Genomic DNA, 21472 nt, shown 5'->3' on the forward strand with positions numbered 1-21472 from the left:
TTTAGATAATGTAGAATTTGCTACATACTTGACAAGAGGAAAAGGGCTTTCTTATAAAATCAAAAATCTGGCTTTTCTGTGGAACGTGAGTAAGCTTTTCAAAATGTCACATGGCATTTTTGTGTTTTAAGAATAATAAAATATGTACGAACTGCAGTATACTGTATCAGGTGCATGTGATATTATTTGCAAAGACGAAGTGAAACAAATAATTATATAAGGACATCACCTCTGGCTCATGGTGTCCCTGAAGGCTGGAAAACATTCTGCTGAAACCACCATATGCTTGCTGTTTGTTTGTTTGTTCATATATTTATACATACTATTATGTACTAGGCATTCACTTTCAACCAGAGACAAGATATTCAGATAAATAAATCTTTCTTTTGTCCCAGTACAGCTACTTTTATATAGCCTGCATCAAATTACAGTTTTAAAACATGGGAGCTTCAATATAGAGAATGCATGGGGAAAGGGGAATGGGAACCATACAGCGAGGTGTGTATGGCATGTAGCTTCACGTGCACATGCTGTGCCAGGCAGTGCCACTGGGAAGGCTGGAGCATCCTCAGGTCTCTTGTTAAGTCATACGCTTGTAAAAGGCTTTTTTTTTTTTTTAACCAGTGACAGCTGGTTATTTATTACTTAGACCAGCAGGAGTAAGACTGTGTAAGGTCTTCTTTCATTTAGATGAATGGCAGAACCTGGCGTAGTTGTTGATTACTGAATTGCTGTTTTAAATTTTATGATAATACACTCTTTAAACTTGCTTGGAAAACTGTCTTCCCTCTTTGTTTTGTCATGACTTTTTTGATTGTAGCATTGCATCCAAAGACAGAATTCAGCTCACAGGGTCTGATTTCCAAGGAGACTTCTAATCTGATGATATGTGTTTGGTACAAGAGATGCAGGAGGCACGTCTTTGGTCCCTTAATCCAGAGACAGATACCTGCAGTATCAAAGCAGCAACTCTGTGATAATGTCTCACAAAGTTCAGGGGTAATAATACTGGAAAGATGTTTGTGAAGTTGACCAGATTTCATGGTTCGTTGGCTTTATTTTCTCCATCCAGGTAGGATTTGCACATAGTATGAAGGAATATATCATGTGGGAGGCAAGGAAAGGATCTTAACCTTAAATAAGGTGATTTAAAAGTTCCGTTCCTTTGAATCAGGCCTGAACTCCTAGCTGTACAAGTTTTGGACGCAAGTTCAAACATCATATTTCAGGAATGTCACACTGCATCTCTCTGTCACTGATTATTGTATTCCTGTATTTCTGTAGCCTCTATTCAGCCTCTGCCAGAGTTGCCAGAGTCCCTGAAAGACTTGCTTACAGTAGAACATTGTAGCACATCAGATGTTAATTTGGGGTGTAATTCTGTCACATTGGCTCAAACTGATTAGTACTTTTCCCTGTCAGTGGGCTGTATGTGAGCAAAGGGGCTGGCAGACTTTGGCCCTATACAAACCAACCTAACTTCAGGGCCAGCCTGGTATGTCCTGATGTAAAGCCATGCAAGTGACTTCCCTGGACCATTTCCTAAAAACTGGGCTGTGCTGCATCTCTAAAACAAAAACATATTTCCATAGCACCAGGCAGGGTGAGTCAGATCCCATCTGGAATTGCTTCTCTGCAAAATCGTCACTGTGCTTAGAGATTCGTTCATTTGGAGTATCCAATATGCATGTTGTGCCTTTCAAATCATTGCTTAAAACCAGCGTTTAATCCCAGGATTAACACCTGTCCTCTGCAACTGACTTTTTACACGCTGCATCTTCGTTGTGCCACTTTGCATCAGAATACAGAATCAGTGACCTGGTATCTGCATGTGGGGATAGCATGAATAAAACAGTGGGAGGGCTCCCAGTCTCATCTGGACTAGATTATTTATCTAATCAAGTCATATTTAGCTGCAAGCCATTACTTGATTACTGAAACCCCTTCAATATGATGCCAGCAGCTCTATTTGTATAGAAAAGCTGATTACTTCATTTTCCTGGAAATTCAGTCAGATCCTTCCTCTGAACATTTATCAATAGTTCAAGAAAAAAAAATAATTTAAGTCTGTCTTTATGGAACTGGACTCTCCATCTTAACCTCAAGAAAAAGAAATGCATTTTGGCTGATATATTTAACGCTTCCCCTACTCTGAGTCAGAATCATCCAAGGGAAGGATGAATCAGAAAGCCAAAATAATTTTTGAAGACCACTACATCTTAAAAGGAATGACTTGTTACTGTAACCTTCATGCTCTGAGGTGGCTCCCCACAGAGGGCATGGAAGGGATGAATACCACCCACCGACTTTCAGCAGGAGGATGTGGCCAGCCCCCAAATACACACACAGTGACCATTGTGTCTGTGTCTTGTGGAAATGGCCCTGGCCCCACACCAGAGTAAAAGAGGGAGTTTCATTGCTGCTGCTCAGGTTGCTGTGGTGGCGAAGTGCTCAGCAAGAAGCTGCCACGCGGCTCATGGTGGGTTTTGGAGCCTGCACTGAGCTCTGGGCTGGCCCAGTCCTGTGGCTCACAGCATCCAAGGAGGTCTGGTTCAGGTACCTGCCTGCCAGGTGATGCAGGGTACAGCTTTCCGCTTCTGTGTCCCATTTTTGGAAAGAAAATTCTGTTTGATCCCTGAGGAACCCAGTGGATTGTCTACAAAATAGGAAATTCTTCATGAGGTTTGTCCTTTCTTCTGCTTCAGGATAGTTTTAACTATGCTGTGAAAACATGAACAAATTTGTTATTAAAAGAGACTTTTTCTGAAGCCTGAAGCATAGTCCTAGCTGAGGAAGGATGTCCCAGAGGTTCTGGCACTCTCTGAGATTAAAAAATAAGAAAGAAAGAAAAAAAAAAAAAGAAAAAGATTTATTTCTCTTCCCTGTTGCAACCTTTGTGCACGACTCTGTAGAAGTAATTTAGGGCCAGACGTGTAAAAGTATGGGCTGCCTCAGGATGCAGAGTTATCAGCCACGCAGAGTACTTTGAGGGCTGGTAGAATGCGATTCAACACTGACAGCTGCGGCTGGTGGGGACAAGGGACGGTAAGAGGACACAGGAGAACTCTGCTGGCTTCTGTCTCGTGGTCCCCTGAGAGGCCACCATGGATTAGCAGAGACTCAGCCAGCCTAGCAGCCTTCTAGACCAAAGGGAGTCACAGGGAAGAGAGGAGGACGAGGGAAAGGTGCTACGGGTACTCCCCAGGGAAGTCTCCCAGCCAGCACCGATGCATGACTTAGAGGCTGTCAGAAAGCTGAGCATTTGAAATGCCAAACGTCCTGCAATAGCCTAAGGTTTGCAAAACTCTTACCCATGCCCTTTATTAATTCAGCCTGCTACATGCAAAATGGACATGCTGCGTCCTGCCAGCCCCTGCTGGGGCAGCTGGTTAAAACCCAAGTCACACAGCGATCCACCGGGCAGTGCTTATGAAAAGTGAGGGCTTGTCTGGGATGATTTCTATAAACAGGGACAGGAAGAACCTACTGGGGTTTATTGGCAGTGCTGAAGGGATGAAGAGCACCTTAATAAAGAGACTGGTCTGTGCGTAGCGTTGGTAAATGAGTGACCAGTGTAGCTGTGGTGCCTTTTAATAAATAAACCATTTGGCTAGAACAAAAACGTCACTGAAGCACACTTAAACCACTGAGCTTTCAGGAACACTGCCTGCCTCCTTCAGAAATCACTTATCTATGTCTTGATCCTGTTATTTATTTACAAAAAAAAAAAAAAAAGTAAACATTTTGGTCTCTTCAAATCCAAGAAGAGATGTGTGCGTGTGCCGTGTTAGCCCAAGCTTTTGCTGCGTGACTCATACCGGTTGCAACAAGCCGAGGGGTTGGAGAGGGTATTTCTTGTTTACCTCCCTGGAAACACAAACACTGTGTTGAAAAAAAGCACTGGCACTCCACTGTTCATCTCCTCATTTTAACCCGCACGCAAAACTCTCCGCCACTACTCGGATGACAAACCATGAGGAAATGCAGCCTGGTGCATCTGCCTCGAGAGGTGTTTCGTCCAGCTGGGGCCACCAGGCAGCCGGCTGCTCTGCACCAGGACTTCTTCCAGGATTTTAAATCTTTCCATTGGGAGTTTTCACAAATGCAAACATTTCATCTCTTTTTGCAATATGCATTTTTTTCAGGAGAAAAGTCTGCTTAACTATTTTTTTCCTCTGTTCACCTGCTCTGTTGCTGACACGGTTGCAGAGAGGTTTCCAGGCTTCAACCTGAAGAAAGCAGGAGGTGGGAGCAGAGGTGGCTCCTGCACACTGGGGCCGGCACACAGGTACTGCAGAGCACAGCAAAAACGTGCTGCTATAGGTCTCCTTTTTGGAAAATACACAAAACTGGGCCATAACACTGCACACAGGGGTGCAGGCATGACCACACAACCATCCCTGTCGAGGTGGGGAGGTGAAACATTTCTCAGCATCCAGTATCACCACATAAGTTTGTCATGGGAGTCAAGAAACACACCCAAAGCTGTGGAAAGATATTTGGGCCAAATGTAATTTAGCCAAGCTGAAATTTAGTAAGGGGCCATTATTCTGACTCCTGAGAGCACTGTCAAATACATATTGCACTGTTTTATTACTTTTATATATATATATCTCACTTTAGTTGGTATGAAGCTCTACCTTAAAAGGACAAGAAAGTATAATTTAATGCAGAGACCTCATTTTCTCCATAACATGCATTTTTCAGAGGAAAGTTTTCAAAAGGGCACACACACTTTTCTCTTTCTGTTGCAAAATGAAATGTAGAAACAACAAGTTCTGCACATTTTGAACTGAAATTATGCCTCTGGCAGGAAGCATCAGCCCTCAGAGTCTAAAACGTATAGTGCAGGGACATTGGGCTTGCTTTAATAACAGAAAATGAAGATTTCTTGAAGGGATATTGCGGATTAAGAGAATTTGCAGGGCCAGGCTGACAAAAAGACAAAGACTGTGTGATTGATCTTGCTGACCAAAGATAATTAGCGAGCACTATTTGCAGGAGTGCTTACACTGAACAAAGCCAGACAAATAAGTGAAAAGGAAAGATTTGACAAATGTTTTCCCCTTGCTGAATTGTCTGTGCATTTATTCCACTTCTTCTCTATTCAAAATCTATTTGCCTGGTGATTTCTGAAGATAATCTTTCTCTTATGCTTTGTTTCTGAGACGAATTCATTGCACTGGTGGTCTCCAGCCTCCTCTGGGTGAGTCTCCCACCCACAGCCTGATCTTCCTCCACTGCCAGCAGCACTGTAGGTCTGGGAGATGAAAGAAGGGGGAGGTTTGTGCCATAAACCATCTGGCAGCGCTCCTTTTTGTGGTCTGCAACTCCCTTCCCCTCCAATGTTACCTGGGATCCATAAGCAAGTGCTACACCGGTGCTGGGACCTCAGCACTTGCTTGCCCCCTGCACCCAGGCTGGGTCTCTTTCCAAGTGCTTCAGCACTGAGGATTTGGGGTCTGTGTGTATATGGAGGGTCAGAGGGTCAGAGGAGGATGGAGCACAACCTGGTTTGCGGCCAGACCTCGCAGCTCAGCGGTGCTGGCAGTGAAGGTGGGGTGCAGGAAGCACAGCTGGTGCTGCGTGGCCAACATTACCGTGCCACAGCTCAGCTGGGGGGAGAAGTCGTGTTGCATGTGTATGATTTTTGCCACTTGGAAATATCATAAAGATACTTCTCAGAATGGGGTTTGCTATGAACTACTGTCTGAAATGTGCCTTCTGCACAAGTCCGTAATATTCATTTCGGTATCATTGTTTGGAGTAATTCCATGGCTGCACAAAGCAGCTTTTGCTTTAGGCAGTAGAGTGGGATCTAGGCGCTGGGCTTAATTTTATTTGTGACTGGCAGGGGAGTTACTTCTTGCTCTCTACTGCTGGTTCCTCATTTTTAATGAGCATGGTACTTCCTCTCTCCTGCCCTTTGCCTGGCACATCTCCTTGGCTTGTAAACTTTTTATGGTCCAGGGACTGCCTCTGTCCTTCTGTTTGTTTGTTTACTAATGCCATTAAGCCAAGCTGGATAGGAATTTCTATCTGCAGCCATAGTACAAGCATTAGAGTAATGCTCACAGCAAACTAAGTGGCTATGAGAGCTGTAGAAACAGAACATAGCAAGAAAATACAGCTTTAACCTGTTTATGTGTAAGTAAAAATGGTTGAATAACTTTTTGCAGGGTTTGTGGACTCTGGATATTACATTTCAGATAAACTATGGCATGGATCAGATAGTAGTTGGGGAGTGCACTGACACTGTACTAATGACTTGTGCTGCTGGGTGGCTCTATAGAAAGGAATTACCAGCCTCATGAATTTCATACAGCGTGATTGATTGCCTGACAATTTAATGTGGATTGAAGTCACTGAATAGTCAGACTCCCAGATGGTTTTTCTCTCCTCTTACATCTCTATTTAGATATCCTTTATCTCTTTCTTTTTATATGATTTTTTCCATTTACTTTTTTTTTTCAGCAAAGAATTCTTTCCTCCTCCTACCTCTTTTTAATTCATTCCCAAGTTAAAATGGCCAAAAAAGGAAAAATAAAATCCACAAAGCAAAACAACAAAACCAACAAACAAACAAAAGTTAAATTTGAAAACTCAGGCAAGCTGCAAGAGAACTGACAAAAACCGAGGTGCATGATGTCTTCCATAGACTGTGAGGCACTGGAAGCTAAATGTTTATAATTTGCCATCAGTTTATGGGCCACACAGAGGTCCCAATCCTAAAAACTTTAATGCTTCTCTATGAGTTTATTTTCTTGGGTAATTCCAGGGAAGCAAACGAAAGCATACACAGAAGTTGTGCCTCGGAATAAACTTACACAGAGGCTCTGTCTGTATTAGCTTTAAGCAGGGAGAGGTCATGGGCTCAGGCCCAGGGTCACAGCTGTCTTTATCGCCAGCGTGTTAGGATGCTCCCCGGCAAGGTCAGATACAGACCAGCTAGAGTGCACTCTGCACCCAGGAGTGTGGATGTGGCCCTTTCTGGGAACCTTCATAATGGTCGTATGGTCAAAACTGGCCAGTTGCCTTCATGGCGAGAGACCAAACCCTGTCACTGTTTGCTGTACTGGAACACACGTAGTTTTATAGGCATGATTTCTGAGCCACCGTAAGGGGAAGCTGCAAACAACACAAGATCCATGAAGTTCTGCATCCACACTAGGTCAGATGTCTGTGATGGTAGCTTTCATAGCTCTGCCCATCTTGAGTAGCTGAAATGATGCTCTACTTGGGTAGATTTTCAAATATGACTTCATTTTCTGTGAACTTTCTGGAGCTTCTTGAGGCTCTTCTGTTCTTTGTCCTCACCCCTTCCCACTCATGGGCTTCAGGGGATCCAGAGGTCCCAGTTAGCTCTCTGTGTGTGGCTTCCTCCATTGATTTTCCAGCTCAAAGGGCAATCAGGCAGCTTAGTACAGAATGACTTTTCAGGTACGTTTCGTGACATAAGAACATTGGGCTGAGCCATAAGGCTTAGGTTAGCAGTGGCCATTCTGACCCACTTCTCAGGAGAAGAATGGACAAACTGTTCTCTTTGCTGAAACTATTTATGAACTGACGTCTATTTACAGAGAAGGGACTTTTTCTTGTTCTGTTCCACCTTTCCTGGAAATGTGGTAAAGAGTCATATTCATTAATGCTCTTCAATAAATACAAAAATGAATTAAAGCTTGTTATTACAGGAAGAAGTGTGTGGTACGCTTGTAGAGTCACAGGATTTATTAATTACCTTCTGGTAGTGCATTAAGTCATTACTAGTTTGGAAAATACGACACTCACGTCAGATACTGTGAAAGTACCACTAAGTTTAGTTATTTTTTCATAAAGTACATGCAAAATAGGCCTGTAAAAAAAAATAAGACTCGCAGAAGCAGAGCCTAGAATTGCTCTGCCGAGTTAATAAAATCCGAAATCAGATTCTTGAGAGCAGTGAATGACCTGGCTCAATAGTTGTAGCACATCAGTTGCTTAGTGCTTGCAAAACACGTCTGCAATACCTGTTCAATTTTTTTCCAAGTAGTCTCAAAATCAAGTTTTATTCCAATACAGGCTTTGGGATGATGCTATAGCACCTTACTTCCCTGAGGAAGATACTCTGAAGATACTCTGAAGAGAATTTCTCTCTAAAGCCATGAATAGTCAGTGTTGAGGGCTAAGGTAGTTTTTACTGAACTCATATGATACTATGAATTAAAAAAAAAATACTCTTCATTGTTATTTTTTTTATTTATTCCTTTTCTCAAAGTAACATCAGATAATGTGGATGAATGGTTAAGACTTGCTTGCAATGCAGTATGTTGACAGTAGTCTGTCAGCCTTAGTGTGGTACATTTCTGGTGGTGCATGAAAAAATACAAACCAAGAGGTGACAGTAAGATAAAAAGATACAGGGAATTTTTAAAGAAGGAGCTAGAGAAACTTCATATCTCAGTGTTGTTCCTTTTTGATAACAACAGGAGTCATCCTAACAAAAAGGCTAAGGGACTGCATGAATATCTATGAAGGAAATGAAAACAAGGGGGAAATGGTTACTATTATTGCAAGGAGATTTTTAAGAAATGTTAATACACAGGAAAAGGTGATAATTTACCATGTAGTGTTATAGGATAAAAAAAGAACAATGATTTGAAATAAAATATTTCAGGCTAAGAAGGACGTCTTAACTCTAATTTTGTTCTATTTTACATAGATTGCAGTACTTCCCACAGAAAGCATAGCATTTGCATCTCTCTCAGTGCTGTCATTCACATGACTGACATATTTCATATATGTGGGGTTTTTTCCTCTTTTATTCTCTTTCCTGGTAATCACTCATTGGTGGTAGAGCCCCTGTCTGTTATTCTTTTAATGGAATTGTCACATAAAATACAATAGAGGAAATCAAACTTGAAGTGAAAAAGCTCCATATTCTTTCAAAGCTCAGAACTCCATTTTTTACAGTAAACGAGCTCTTTTATACCTCATCTGTTAGCACATACACGGTTCACAAAGCATGAATTTACTGATACACATCATATATGGAAGCTTCATATTATAATATAGACAGTACTAAACAACAGATTTCACGCTAAAGAACAGTGTTAGTTTCTTCTAAATTTAATCCAGAGTGCAAAAGTGCTTTTATAATGCACAGAAAACAACATAGTGAAATGACAGGAACATATTCAGGAACAGAACATGTTAATGTTAGCCTCAGGAAAACGCAATACCAGATTACCAGATTTGAATGACACCCAGTTTTCATCCAAATATTATTTGTTGATCTGATTATTATGAAATCTGAGGTTAAAAGAATCCAAAAACTCTGAAGCACCATTTGCAAGAAATTATAGGTAATTTTATGTATGTTTTAAACCATAAGACTAGGTGACAGGTGGCACATAGGTTAAAACTCTCTTTCTCTGGGAAAACAAAAAAATCAGAATCATGCCAGAACATGAGAAGAAACTTATCTTGCAGAACATGTGGTTTCAAGATCTTAGTCCATCAAAGGATCGTAATCACACTCCCAAAGGGAGCTCTGCCTGAGAAGCATCAAAGGCTTTCAGAAGAAACAATCGTAAGTGATGGGGTTGGATTCCTCATCAACGCACTTCTTTTCCTTCCTTAATTGCTAATAGACTCCTACAAATCCCACTTGAATTCACTGAATCTCTGAAAAAAAATGAGAATAGAGAGAGAATAGCTTGTAGAAGAGTGCCGATATTACAAGATGTGCCCTTTGTTAGTGGTTGCTGGCTGATACATTGTCAGTCAGCAAACAAGGAGGAGGGATGTTGTGAGGAGGTGAATCAATTACATTTTCTGTTACACTTTCACTAACACAAATGCAACCTGGAACTCCCATCCTGCTTAATTTACAGGAATTTACCCTGTGCCCTCCTGTCTTGCTCACAGCAGCACAAATGGCTGGCATGGTGGAAGGGCAGGATGCCTGCTTACAGGCTAGGAAAGCAAAGAAGGGCTACCCAGGCTTTGGGTGAAAAGAGCTGGGAGGAGCTCAGATGCTGTGGTGGTAATAAAGATTACCCAATAGAGACAATGGTGGCCATTAAAGATAAAAACATTTACAAGTATTACTTCAGATTAACACTCTAGATTGCGTGCTCTTCCTAGAACAACTCTACTGGCTAAGGAGATTTCCACCTCCACCTGCTTGTTATTGCTTGTATGAACACTCCCCAATAAAATGAGCTGGATTAAAAGTTTAAGTAATTCAAGCTCATTATGATAGAGCCAGGTCAGGGAGTGATCATGTAGGGATATTGCTAACTGCTGTGTGTGAGAGAAACCTTGAGCAGTAAGACAGAGATCAGCTGGGCATGGGCTGGGAGGGCAACAGAGCTTGGAAGAGGACTTGTGTCTGCAGCTTCAGATGCTGTGATAATTATGTTTTCTAATTTTTCTAGGGAACAGTGGTAGCTTCTTAGGCAGTGCTGCATTGTAACTGTTTGGAGTTTGGGCATTTATAGCAGTCATGGGAGGTGCAAAAATGTCCAATTCACAGCACATCTGTTAAAGATTGCTGAGAGTGGCTGGGACAGGGTTTATATCAGACACCAAAACTTTGAAATGGAAGAAATACTTTAATTCTCCTGTTGCCTGCCCTCCAGTTCTCCTGAACTTCTCGCTCTGCTAACATCTTGTCCACTGCTATTTCTTCTGGATGCTCTGGTTGACTTTTCCTGCTTTGTGAGTGCTCTGGGGGAAGGAAACAGAAATAGGGAATTTATTTATCTTTTTCTATTAAACGTTTTTGATTTTGCTGGAAATCTTTGACCTTTTGTGTAATTGCTGGAGGCTTTAGTGTATTATACCTTCATTCTTCATGAGCTGGAAAAGCAGGACAAGATCTACACGAGTTTCCTATAGGGGTACCTGGATTATAGAGGAATGCTAAGCAATGCAGCAGACAAAATAATGGGTTTAGTGTTGACTCAAGAGATGAAAATGTACATCCTCTATGACCATAGAAGGAACTTGAAATTTGGTAATCTCTTTCTACTACTCTGTCCTCCTTGGACTGTTTTCTTTTTGAATATTCCAGATGCCACAAGTGATCCAGTGGCAATTTAGAAAACACAGTGGCAGGTTAGAAAACACAATATTCACAAGGAAAATTCACAAAGAGTTGCACGGTCCACTTGATTTCTTCACCGTTGTTAGCGCTGGGGAGGGTATAATGGGAAACTGGTATTATAGCAGTAAAAAAAGAGTGGATAGACTCCCATGTTTTGTTTCCAGGGTTGTGTAGTGAGAAGTTGCTAAAATTTCTGTTGGCCAAGTAAAAGTGGATAAACTCTTTTCACCTTCAACTGCATAATTGCTCTTGGCAGGAGCTCTGGGAAGTTTTAATGGAAAAAGACCAGCATAGCTGTAGGATCAAGAGGTGAACGTGTATCTGTTCTTTCTGTAGATAACTGAAAACATGTCTCCAAGATGACTGACTTGTCCTGAGCATTGTTCTAATGGCTTGATTAAGTGCTAGAATAGAATATTGGTCATTAAAATACAGTTGGTGTACTCAAGGGAAACAGACCCCAAATTTTGGGTTCCTGCCTCTTTAAAATTAATATTCCAAGAATGTGAGACAGTGGCTTTCACCAGGAATTTAATTCAGTTATATTCTTAAGACACAGTTAACATCTTGTTTGTTTGCTTGTGTTGTTTTGTAATAAGTTTCCATGAAAAAAAAAAAGATTTTGAAAATGCTAAAAAAGAAAAGAAAAGATTTCTGGGAGAAAACCACATAGAATAAAATTAGTTTTAAAGAAGCTTTGAGTACCAATAAAACTAGAGGTTTGTTTTCCATTTAGAAACAGGGATGAAAAGCTATTCATTATTGCAGTTGATGATGTTTTTCTCACCTACTATTGAACCTATAAGCAACCTTTTCATAGTTCCAGCTGGGGCACTAGAATATGATTATGCTACAGATGAGAGTTTCTTTTGACACATTGTATAGCATCAGTGGAGAGAAAACACAAATATCTCATTTCCACTCAAAAAACTGCCAAAATATTTGAGCTGTTTTTAGCTGTGGTTTTCACTTGGTTTTGCAATGAAGGTTTCATCCAGCAGGGAGCTATGGCTCAATCAGGTGCATTTTAATCATCCTAATTTACTCGAATTTGCATATATGGGCAGTAATCAACAATGGGAACACATCAGAATTGTAAATGAAGTTTTGAAATGTAGTTCGGTAGAACATTGGGAGATCAAGCTGCAGTCCTCTTTATGCAGTCGTATTTTGGAGTGGCCATCTGAACCTTTTCAGCCCTGCCTGTTGCTAGTAGATACCCTGGTGGAGTATTTTGCTCTCAAGTCTCAGAACTTTTGCCTTTTTTCTCGGTGCTTTTATGCCATTAAAGTTCTTGACCTTGACAGTCCTTGGGTGAATGTAATCCAAGACACACCACGCTTTCTGACAGCCTCTTTTAACAGGCATTCCAATGCATTTTTCATACTTCATCCTTCATGCAGCCTTAATCGTCTTCCCTTGAAAGAGAAATGACATTGATCACCTATGGTACTTCTAAGTACCATACTTTGGTGCTTCTTTGTTTAAGTTCTCACTTTTTTAGATTGACAGTGAATTTCTAAGGAGGTAATTAAGTTCTAGTTATGTAACTTTTCTGTTAGTTTTTAGAAGTTTTTTTTTTCTTAAGGAGTTTTGCAGTTATGTAACATTTTCTATTTTTAGGGATTTTGTTTTTGCTTTTGTGGGAATTTTGCAGCCTATTTACCAGTTCTGCTTTGCAATTATAATGATGCAGTGTTCCAAAAAGTACCCCAATAATTTATTTGGAAGTTACACAGAGTCAGTCATTACTATTTATAAAATGTCTCAACATGTTTCGTAAAGAATCAACACCAGAAATGGTATTATAAAGATTGGCCTGGTGTCAGCTAAATTTCAGTTGTATTGCTGTGTTGGATGGAGGGGTACTCAGATGCCTAGCATTTGTGTGCCATGCAGCTCTAGTAGCACAAAGGGATTTAATATACGTTTTCTTTACAGTGTTGACCCTCCTGGGCCCTGAACTGTTGTTCCAAGAGCATTTTGAACTATCAAAATCTGTCAGTGTCTAGTGAAAGAGGCAGTCCCTTCCTGCCTCCCCTGCCACTCGTTCTTGCTCTGGGGTTGTCTATGCACTGAGCTAGCAGAGGTCTTTGTGGGCTTACAGTGACCTGGACTGGTCAAGTGCTCTAGGTAAAATTAACCTGTCCAAAAAGCTGTTTGGGAGCAGGACCGCTGAATTAAGTGAAATAGTAAATAATCGCATGTGACTCACCCCAGTAAGTGCAGTAGATATGGGCATTTTCACAGGAGCTCTTGTAGCCCTGCTAATTGAATCCAACCTTACAAATGAGCTAATGTAAAAGCACAGCTGATGGCCCCTGTTATGCCTGTGTGAACCAGGGTTACAGCAGGAGGAAAGGGAAACAGGGCAGCCATTCCCTTCTAAACACTGTTCATCGACGCAGAGTCCCTCATGACGCCGACGCCCAGAGGATGCTACCTGTGTGCTCACTGCAGTCCTGCTCAGTGAACTGCTCTTGCTGCACTGGTTCAACAAGGGACACATCCCTCTCTTTTATTCAAGTGCTGTTAGGCTGCACAGGAGGAAGGAGGATCTGGGCTTTGGCTTATCTCCATCAAAGCCTAACCCCTTGGAGCCCAGTGATTCTCTGAGCTGTGTTGAGTCCGCAGTGGTGGCAACGTGCCACCAGGGATGGGTCTGCCAGGTAAGGGCAGTGGCTGCTTTCACACACACTTCCCTAGGCACAGGGGTTGTGGTGGCCCTAATGCAGCCCTCCAGGGCTTCTGCAAATACTAGCTCCTTCTTGTGTGCAGCTGGATCTGTCTTTCTGGGAATATGCAATAAATAGTTAAAATTGCTTCTACTTGTTTCCTGGGAACTAGGTGTTTCTTGCTTCCAGCAGTGTTCCCTGCTAAAAAAGGTGCCAGATGAAATTGCAAATGTCTTCACTATGTCTGCAAAGGTGAAAGAAATCATTATTTCTCCATACTGTCTTCTAGCTCCTTAGGATCAGGAGGACTTTTGAGGGCTGGCAGACCACTGAGGCTAAATCTTACAATAACCCAGCATCTCCCAGGGAATTGCTTGGTCAGAGCTTTGTTTGGAGATGTGTGTTTGTACTGCATACCTGCCTTCCCTCTCATACATGCTGTTATGAGAAAATCCTGTCTTAGAATCATAGAATGGCAGGGGTTGGAAGGGACCTTAAAGATCACTGAGTTCCAACACCCCTGACATTGGGCAGGGATGCCACCCACTAGATCAGATTTTTTTTTTTTTCTCCCTGACTGCAGTGGCTTTGGGTGAAGCAGTCCTGACCCGTGTCCCAGACTGCTGTGCAGCGCGTCTTCCTGTGGGCAGCCTGTGGCTGTGGTATGGAAAGGGACTGCGGCCCTTCTGCTTCTGCAGAGTCCCCCTTTCACCTTCACAGCTGTGTGCCCTGGGAATGCAGGGCTCACACAGCCCTATCATATCCACTGTGCTTAAAGGTGGCTGCTAACATCACGCTTCTTATTGAGTATGGTTGCTTTCCACCATGTTTTTAACTTGCTGCTGCTGCGGATTTCAGAAACCTTACTTTACTCCCCTGGAATAAATAATAACAACAATCAGTCTCCATTACCATACAGCAATTCAACATCCTGACATTTATGAGCTCACAGTAGGAGTTTAATTAATTAAGGATGATTCTGCATTCTTCACAAGGAAGATTGGCTTTTTTTTTTTGTTTACATTGAAATAAATAGTCATGTATGCTGGAACACTTCAGAAAATACCCAGGAAATATGCTTCCCTCCCACTTTGAAAAGATTCTCTCTCAGCGTTTTCATGTCTTGTTTTTATTATCATTGCCTCCAGTAAAAACCCCAAGACAGGCATGATTTTCAAGGAGGCTTCTGTACAAATAGCCTTCGGTGCATGTTAACAGATTTAACAAAAGATTAAAGGGAAGTATGAGATAAATGGGAAGAATGAAAATAAAAAGTAAGCCTAAATAATTCCTGCCAATATCCTTAGATCCAAGTTTTTGTTTCCCTCACAATAAAAGTGTATCTCCAATGTGTTGCATTCTGGCAGACTGCTTTGGTTTTAAAAAGTATTCCAATGTAAAAATAAACAAATAAATAAACTATTTGATATAAAATATTGCTACCTTTGAGATTCCGTTTCAAAAAGGGGGAGTGACAATGGAAAGCAGGACAATAATCTCTGGTGCCAGGAGAGGGAATAGGCTAATAGAGCAAGTAAGATAGATTCCAGGTCACTCCTTGGCTGTGGATGCGGCAGCTACCATGATGGCACTGGAGCAGAGCAGGAGCAAGCACCACGGGGCTCTTCCCAACGCCTGGACACCCTTTCTGGATGCAGTCCGATGAGCAAAACCTCTTCTCTTCCTGTTCAGTGTAGCAGATAGAAACTCTCCAGACACACACAGCAAAGTTAAAGAGCTCTGAGGGGTGGTATTTTTCACCTACCTTTTTGTTTGTGGCACACATAACTCTTGCGTGCAGTGTCTGAGTAGTCCAATGTTTGAAGGAAAATGCTAGGCAATAATGTGCAGAATGCTGTTGGTCTTGAAGAAATTTAGAAAGAAGAACCCTGAAAACCGGAAGGAGAACTTCACTTTTTAAGCAGAGTCACAACATATTTGTGGGTGTATAGGAATGTGAAGAAAGAAGCACCATCTTCTAGGGTAACAAGTCCACCTCTTGCACATTGTGTCCCTGTCAGTCCTCCCAGTACAGACTAAGATGCTGATACTTGGAAAAAAATGTTTACCCCAGAAAGAAAGAAAGAAAATATTCTGTAATGAGGAAAAAGGAGGAAGAATGGGGAGTCTGGCATGCCGAGAAACAAGTCACAGATCTCAGGCCTCAAATGTCAGAGAAAAAAAGGATGCGAGGAAGCATAGAGACCCCTCAGCACACAGAAACCCCAGCAAGGAGGAGGAGGAGGATGGCACAGAGAGGTTGAGGGCACTAGGCCCCCAGCACGAAGGTGAAGGGCTGAAAGACTAAGCAGGAAGATACAAGGCTGGCATGGAGGGGTCTTGGAGAAACGTGAGGACTATCCATGGTGTGTGCAAGGAGCGTGTCTGAGGGGTGCAGTGTCTTGTCTCAGCAAGACAAATCAGCTTGCCCTGAGCTCTGCACTGGCAGGAGGGCTGCTACCAGTATCTGCGTGAGCACATCTAAAGCTGGCGTAGATGCGTCCAAGCAGCTTTATAGTCGCTGCAACTGCGCTGCTGGTAGTGTTAAGCTGAGGCATGCAGCCCCTTAGTTTAACAGGCCTGAAATTTCTTTCTGATAGGAAATCCTGATACTGCAGCTTCCGTGTTCACCTGAGACCTGGGGCCAGAAGCAGAGCAAACAAGAAGGAGCATGAATTGACAGCCCAGTAATTATAGCTCTTACCTCAGGAAGGGATTTTGGGTTCCTTTCCCTACCCCTAAAGTGGTTTGCGGTTTTATAACTTCAGTGTCCAAAGTATGTCATAACCTATCCGGAGGGAGGGACCCAAGCCTCTGGCATTCCCCCGGGCCTTGAGGCTGCACAAGGAGACTCCCTCAGGCCTGCTCACCTCCAGACCCCATGGTTCCTGAGGAACAGCAGCCAAGCTTCATTAGGAGGATCCTCCTGCCTCCCTCCTCCATAGCCGTGTGTTTATGGGGCTTGTTTGCACAGGAGATGGATGTGAATGTGAATCCTGCTTGGCCAGGGGATGCAATTAGCACTCATGGTTTCAGGAGGCAGATTACCTGATCTAACAGAAGAACACCACCGAGAGGCAGAAGATCACCTGCTCCCACTACGCACTTCATGGCCAACCCCAGAGTCATTGGGCAGCCTGTGAACTGGTCAACCCACTGATCCACAAAAACACCCTGGGTAATTTCCAGCTGGATAAATGGATTAGATTGTTTGACAGACAGGTCTGAGAAATGGATGGGGTGGAAAAGACCATCAGGTGTGGTTAAGACCTTCGCTTTCAGCAACCTTTCAGGTCAATAGATTCATCCTGCTGCTTGTGTACCCACAGCTAACTCTCACATTTGCTAGGCATCTAGCAGCCAAAGATCACTGCCAAATGGGAAACCTCCAGGCTGAGCAGGAAGCTTAATATGCAAATGCTGAAGGGGATGCAGAAGATTCATATTTTTGGCCTTACACAATTAGATTTTGCCTACATCCCAATTTAGAAATCTGCATTTGTCTAGTCTCAGTTTTGAGACATTGATTCTTACATTTTTGCTGCTAAAGACTCCCCTCATTCCTCTATAACTACTTCTTTCTGATAAACTGAATCATTTGATTCCTTTCTGTCTCTTACTGTAAGGCATTCTCTCCAGCTCTTTTGAGGCCCTATTTTTTGTGTCTTTTCCAATTCAATATAAATGTCATCCTAAGTCTGCCCAGGACAATTGCAAATTATGTCATTGTTCATTAAAAATGTAGTAAAAAACCCAGTGTATCGCTGGAGGAACTTGTTGCTCTGTAACTGAGAAGGCACTAGTCTGAATCAACAATATTTCCCTATTATACATGTGCAGAGTCTTCCTGTCCCCATAGAGCAGCACATATGAGTTACCCAAGAGTACAATAGCAGCCTGCAAAAATCCTCGTTTCATGCAGTTCACATGCACAGTGATTTTCCAGGCACTGTCTGGAAGCTGCTTTGAAATATATTTTTGAGAGAGGCTTTACTCTTGATTATGGCAAGTTTGTATAGTTAGACAAAATGATACTTATGCTTACAGGTTTAACAGATTTGTTAAAATTAGCATTTCACCTTTCATTACTTATTCCTGATAAAACCAAATTATTTTTCACTTTTTTATTATTATTTAATAATACTGTTATTAAATAAAATGAAAATTAACACCATCATGACAGCATATGGATATTGTTCAAGCTAGTGACTCATATATTTACATATGAATGTCTGTATTCAGACAAAACCTGAAAGCATAACACAAAGCCTTGCAGCACAGACAAGACCCTGCTTCCAGATGATGATGACAGTGCCTTGGCATTCCAGGAACAAATACCGTAAAGTAAAATTGTTTGTTCTTGTCCTTAAGCATTATCATCTCCATAATGGAGATGAGCAGGTTGCTTTTACTCTATTTTTCACTGCTTCTTGGCATTTTCTTCCACTGAAATCGCTACACAATATGGTCAAATCATTTCTCAGTCTCTCTCACTGTCTAAACAATGTTGAGCTTTTTATCGTGCCCTTTTGGTGTTCTGTGTTTCAATATGATATTCTGGACCTTAACAAAGCCTCCAGGTATGGTGAATTGACATTAGTGCAGCTGGTGGCGGCCGCTCAGCTGCAAGGGTTCTCTGACTGTCCTGTGGTAGAGATGGTGGAAGGAAGCAGGTGTAATGCAGCTTTGTGAGAGCTTAACTTCTGGAAAAACAAAGACAACAACAAAAACAACAACAAAACACATAACAAACAAACGAACAAAACCCACAAAGAAACAGGAGATCCATATTGCAGGCTGACACTGATGGTGGCTGCATATCTTTGATGAAAGGAAACTTCACCATGTCTGCTCATGCTTCCCTGCCTGCCCGCAGCACCACTCTTGCTCCACTTAGCTTCGATTTGCTGTCGTGCAACTTGCACTGCATGCACATCATCTGTATAATTTCCGTGTCCATAAAAGCCAAAAGATGAGTGCCCTCACCTCATTGCAGCCTGGCAGGTAACATGCTGCAGCACTGCCTGCTGTCGTACTTCCCCAGTGCCATTACAACATACTTTTGATTGTGAGTGTACACAGATTGCTTTCTGTGTATTTTCCTCAACTCAGCCAAAATCCACACACATGGATCCACACACATGTCCTAATCCTGCCAAACCTGCTTGGTTGTCTCCATCCTAATTCTTAGCCAAGTTTTTTTTTTTTTTTTGCCAGGTGAGAGGGACACATACTGGAATTTCTCTAATGTGGTTGCTTTTGGTTTGGCTAGGAGACCAGATTTAGATTTGCAGCCTATGTGTATTTCACAGCTTCATATCATAGTCACCTCTTAAGGCGGCCTACTAAATCAAGGCAGTTTAAACTGGGGTGGTTTACATGCTTGAGTCAAAACCAACACTTGATGGAACTAGATGGAACAACTAGATGCAAGATTACTAACTGGCATAAATAAAGTTATGCCAATCCCATCAACTGGTCCTGTGTTCATTAAAAGTCTTTCCTAGACCTAGATACATCTCATCCAGCCACATATCTGACTGCACACATTATTTGCATTAATTACAGAGAGCTCCACAAATGAGAAATTCTGGATCTCTCACAGATATTCATCTGACCAGCAAGCTTCTAAAAGGAATTCTGCAGCCAGCCAGGCATCTCGAACAAGCAAAGTTCATTTCCAAAATGTAATGAGGGAGCAGACTCCATGCATTGCCTCCGAAGCACTTGCTTATAACAAAAAATCATTTTTCTACGCAATGTATCACAAAATATTTGCAATTGTATATTGACATTCCCTTGTATTCTTCTTTCTAAAGTCCTAGTCTGCTCTCTCTGTGGCTGGTGAGGATTTAGCCCCCCTCTGCAGAACATTAGTTGCATGCAATAAAAAGCTTATCTTTGTGGCTTATCTGGTACGGCTTGTCCTTTTACAAGATGAGTCCACTATTGATCTAAATCAACTGATTTACTGTCTGAAACAAATGTACAGAATTGAGTAATTAAAAGATGGAATGATTCCACTGTTCAGCACTATCAGAAGGAGTGAAATTGCAGCCAAGATTAATTTTGCTCGGTATTTTTCTCAGTACATTTCCTTTTTTTTCTGCAGAGACTTGAAATCTTAGCACCAAATTGTTTGAAGCATTTATCTCTTGCCAATAACACTATCTGTTCAGACTTAGTAAAACATGTTTGAGCTTTTCCAACACAAGCACTATGTACTTTGTGAAGTCTAAATTAGGTTCTTTCTGAAATCAGCATTGGTTATATAACCACCGTGCAGTTTCATTAAATATGGATTATTATCAAGAACATTCTTTTTGGAGAATTTTTGCGGGCTCCTTTCCAAGGATAGCAGAGAAAATCTTTCAATCTGACTCACTGGAAGGAAGGGAATAATTGTTGATTTTTCATATTTAAATGAAGTGCATTTCTGTTTGGGTCATGCTTCATTTGAACCTGTGTGTCTTCAGATGATGCTAAGCAGGCTACTTTGGGAGAAGTTCATCCGAACACCCCACAGATACATTTCTGGGCAGCCCTTTAAAAGACTGGCACTCTCCAGCACATCTGGTTGTTTTATTGCTCCTCCTGTGCTTAAGGTTCTGGGTAACATTTGTGTAGGCTGCTGCTGTGGTTTAACCCGGCAGGCAGCTCAGCACCACACAGCTGCTCAATGGCTCTCCCCAGTAGGATGGGGGAGAAAATCAGAAAGGGAAAAGTGCGAGAACTCCTGGGTTGAAATACAGACGCATCAGTAGGTAAAGTAAAAGCTGTGCATGCAGTCAAAGCAAACCAAGGAATTCATTTGCTACTCCTGTTGGCAGGCAGGTGTTCAGCTACGTCCAGGAAAGCAGGGCTCATCCTGTGTAATGGTTCCTTGGGAAGACAAACGCCATCACTCCCAACATCCCCACCTTCCTCCTTCTTTACCCCAGCTGTTATTGCTGAGCACGATGCCACATGGCATGGGGCATCCCTTTGGCCAGTCTGGGCCAGCTCCTGGCTGTGTCCCCTCCCAGCTCCCTGTGCGCCCCCAGGTACCTCGCTGGCAGGGAAGCACCGGGAGCTGAACAGTCCTTGGTCTGTGTGAGCGCTGCTCTGCAACGACTGAAACATTGGTGTGTTATCACCGCTGTTTTCATCAAAAACCCAAGACACAATGTCATACAAGCCCCTATGAAGAAAAATAACTCTATCCCAATCAAAACCATGACAGCTGCTGACCTCCACGGTCACATCTCAGTGTACAAAACACTAACTTTTTCTAGTAAATGATGTAGTTAGGTTTTTCACTCCCAGTCTCTCCCAAAACTTTTACATGCTGACTATTCACACCCCTAGTACGCACACAGTTATGCAGAAAGTAGGCTTTCTGCAGCCACTGTCATTAAAGGTCATTGCAACTGACTTGACCTTTTTGCAATCATTTAATAAAGACTGTGCAAAAAGTATAACAAGGTTTGTGAACAGATTGCAAGTAAGTCAAGGTTATGCTATCAAGGATAACAAACATCCTATTTTTTGTAACACCTATGGAGTTTATAGATATTTCCAAAATTAAACGTTTCATTTTAAAAGCGTACAAGCCTTGCTGATTCACAATCCAGTGTTCTATGATTTGCAACATACATGCTCTCAGAAGCCAGGAAATGAGTATATTATCCATGCCCCCTGGTATTCAAACCTTATTAAAACCAGTGGC

The 21472-nt window shown here is 42.1% G+C and overlaps 1 protein-coding gene and 1 long non-coding RNA gene across 6 annotated transcripts in view; one reads left to right on the top strand and one right to left on the bottom strand.

Moving 5' to 3' along the window:
* The window catches only part of SPATA13 (spermatogenesis associated 13), a 159762-nt gene that overhangs the window by 39716 nt on the left and 98574 nt on the right, over positions 1-21472 (top strand). The gene's annotated exons all lie outside the window — the stretch shown is intronic.
* LOC308188406 lies at positions 570-21097 on the bottom strand. Its single transcript, XR_013945487.1, has 2 exons — positions 9809-21097; positions 570-9663 (listed from the first exon to the last, which is right to left on the bottom strand). It is a non-coding gene; the product is annotated as an uncharacterized lncRNA (long non-coding RNA).

This window comes from Anser brachyrhynchus (genome assembly GCF_964034855.1).
Source record: "Anser brachyrhynchus genome assembly, chromosome: 1".
Classification (NCBI taxonomy): domain Eukaryota; kingdom Metazoa; phylum Chordata; class Aves; order Anseriformes; family Anatidae; genus Anser; species Anser brachyrhynchus.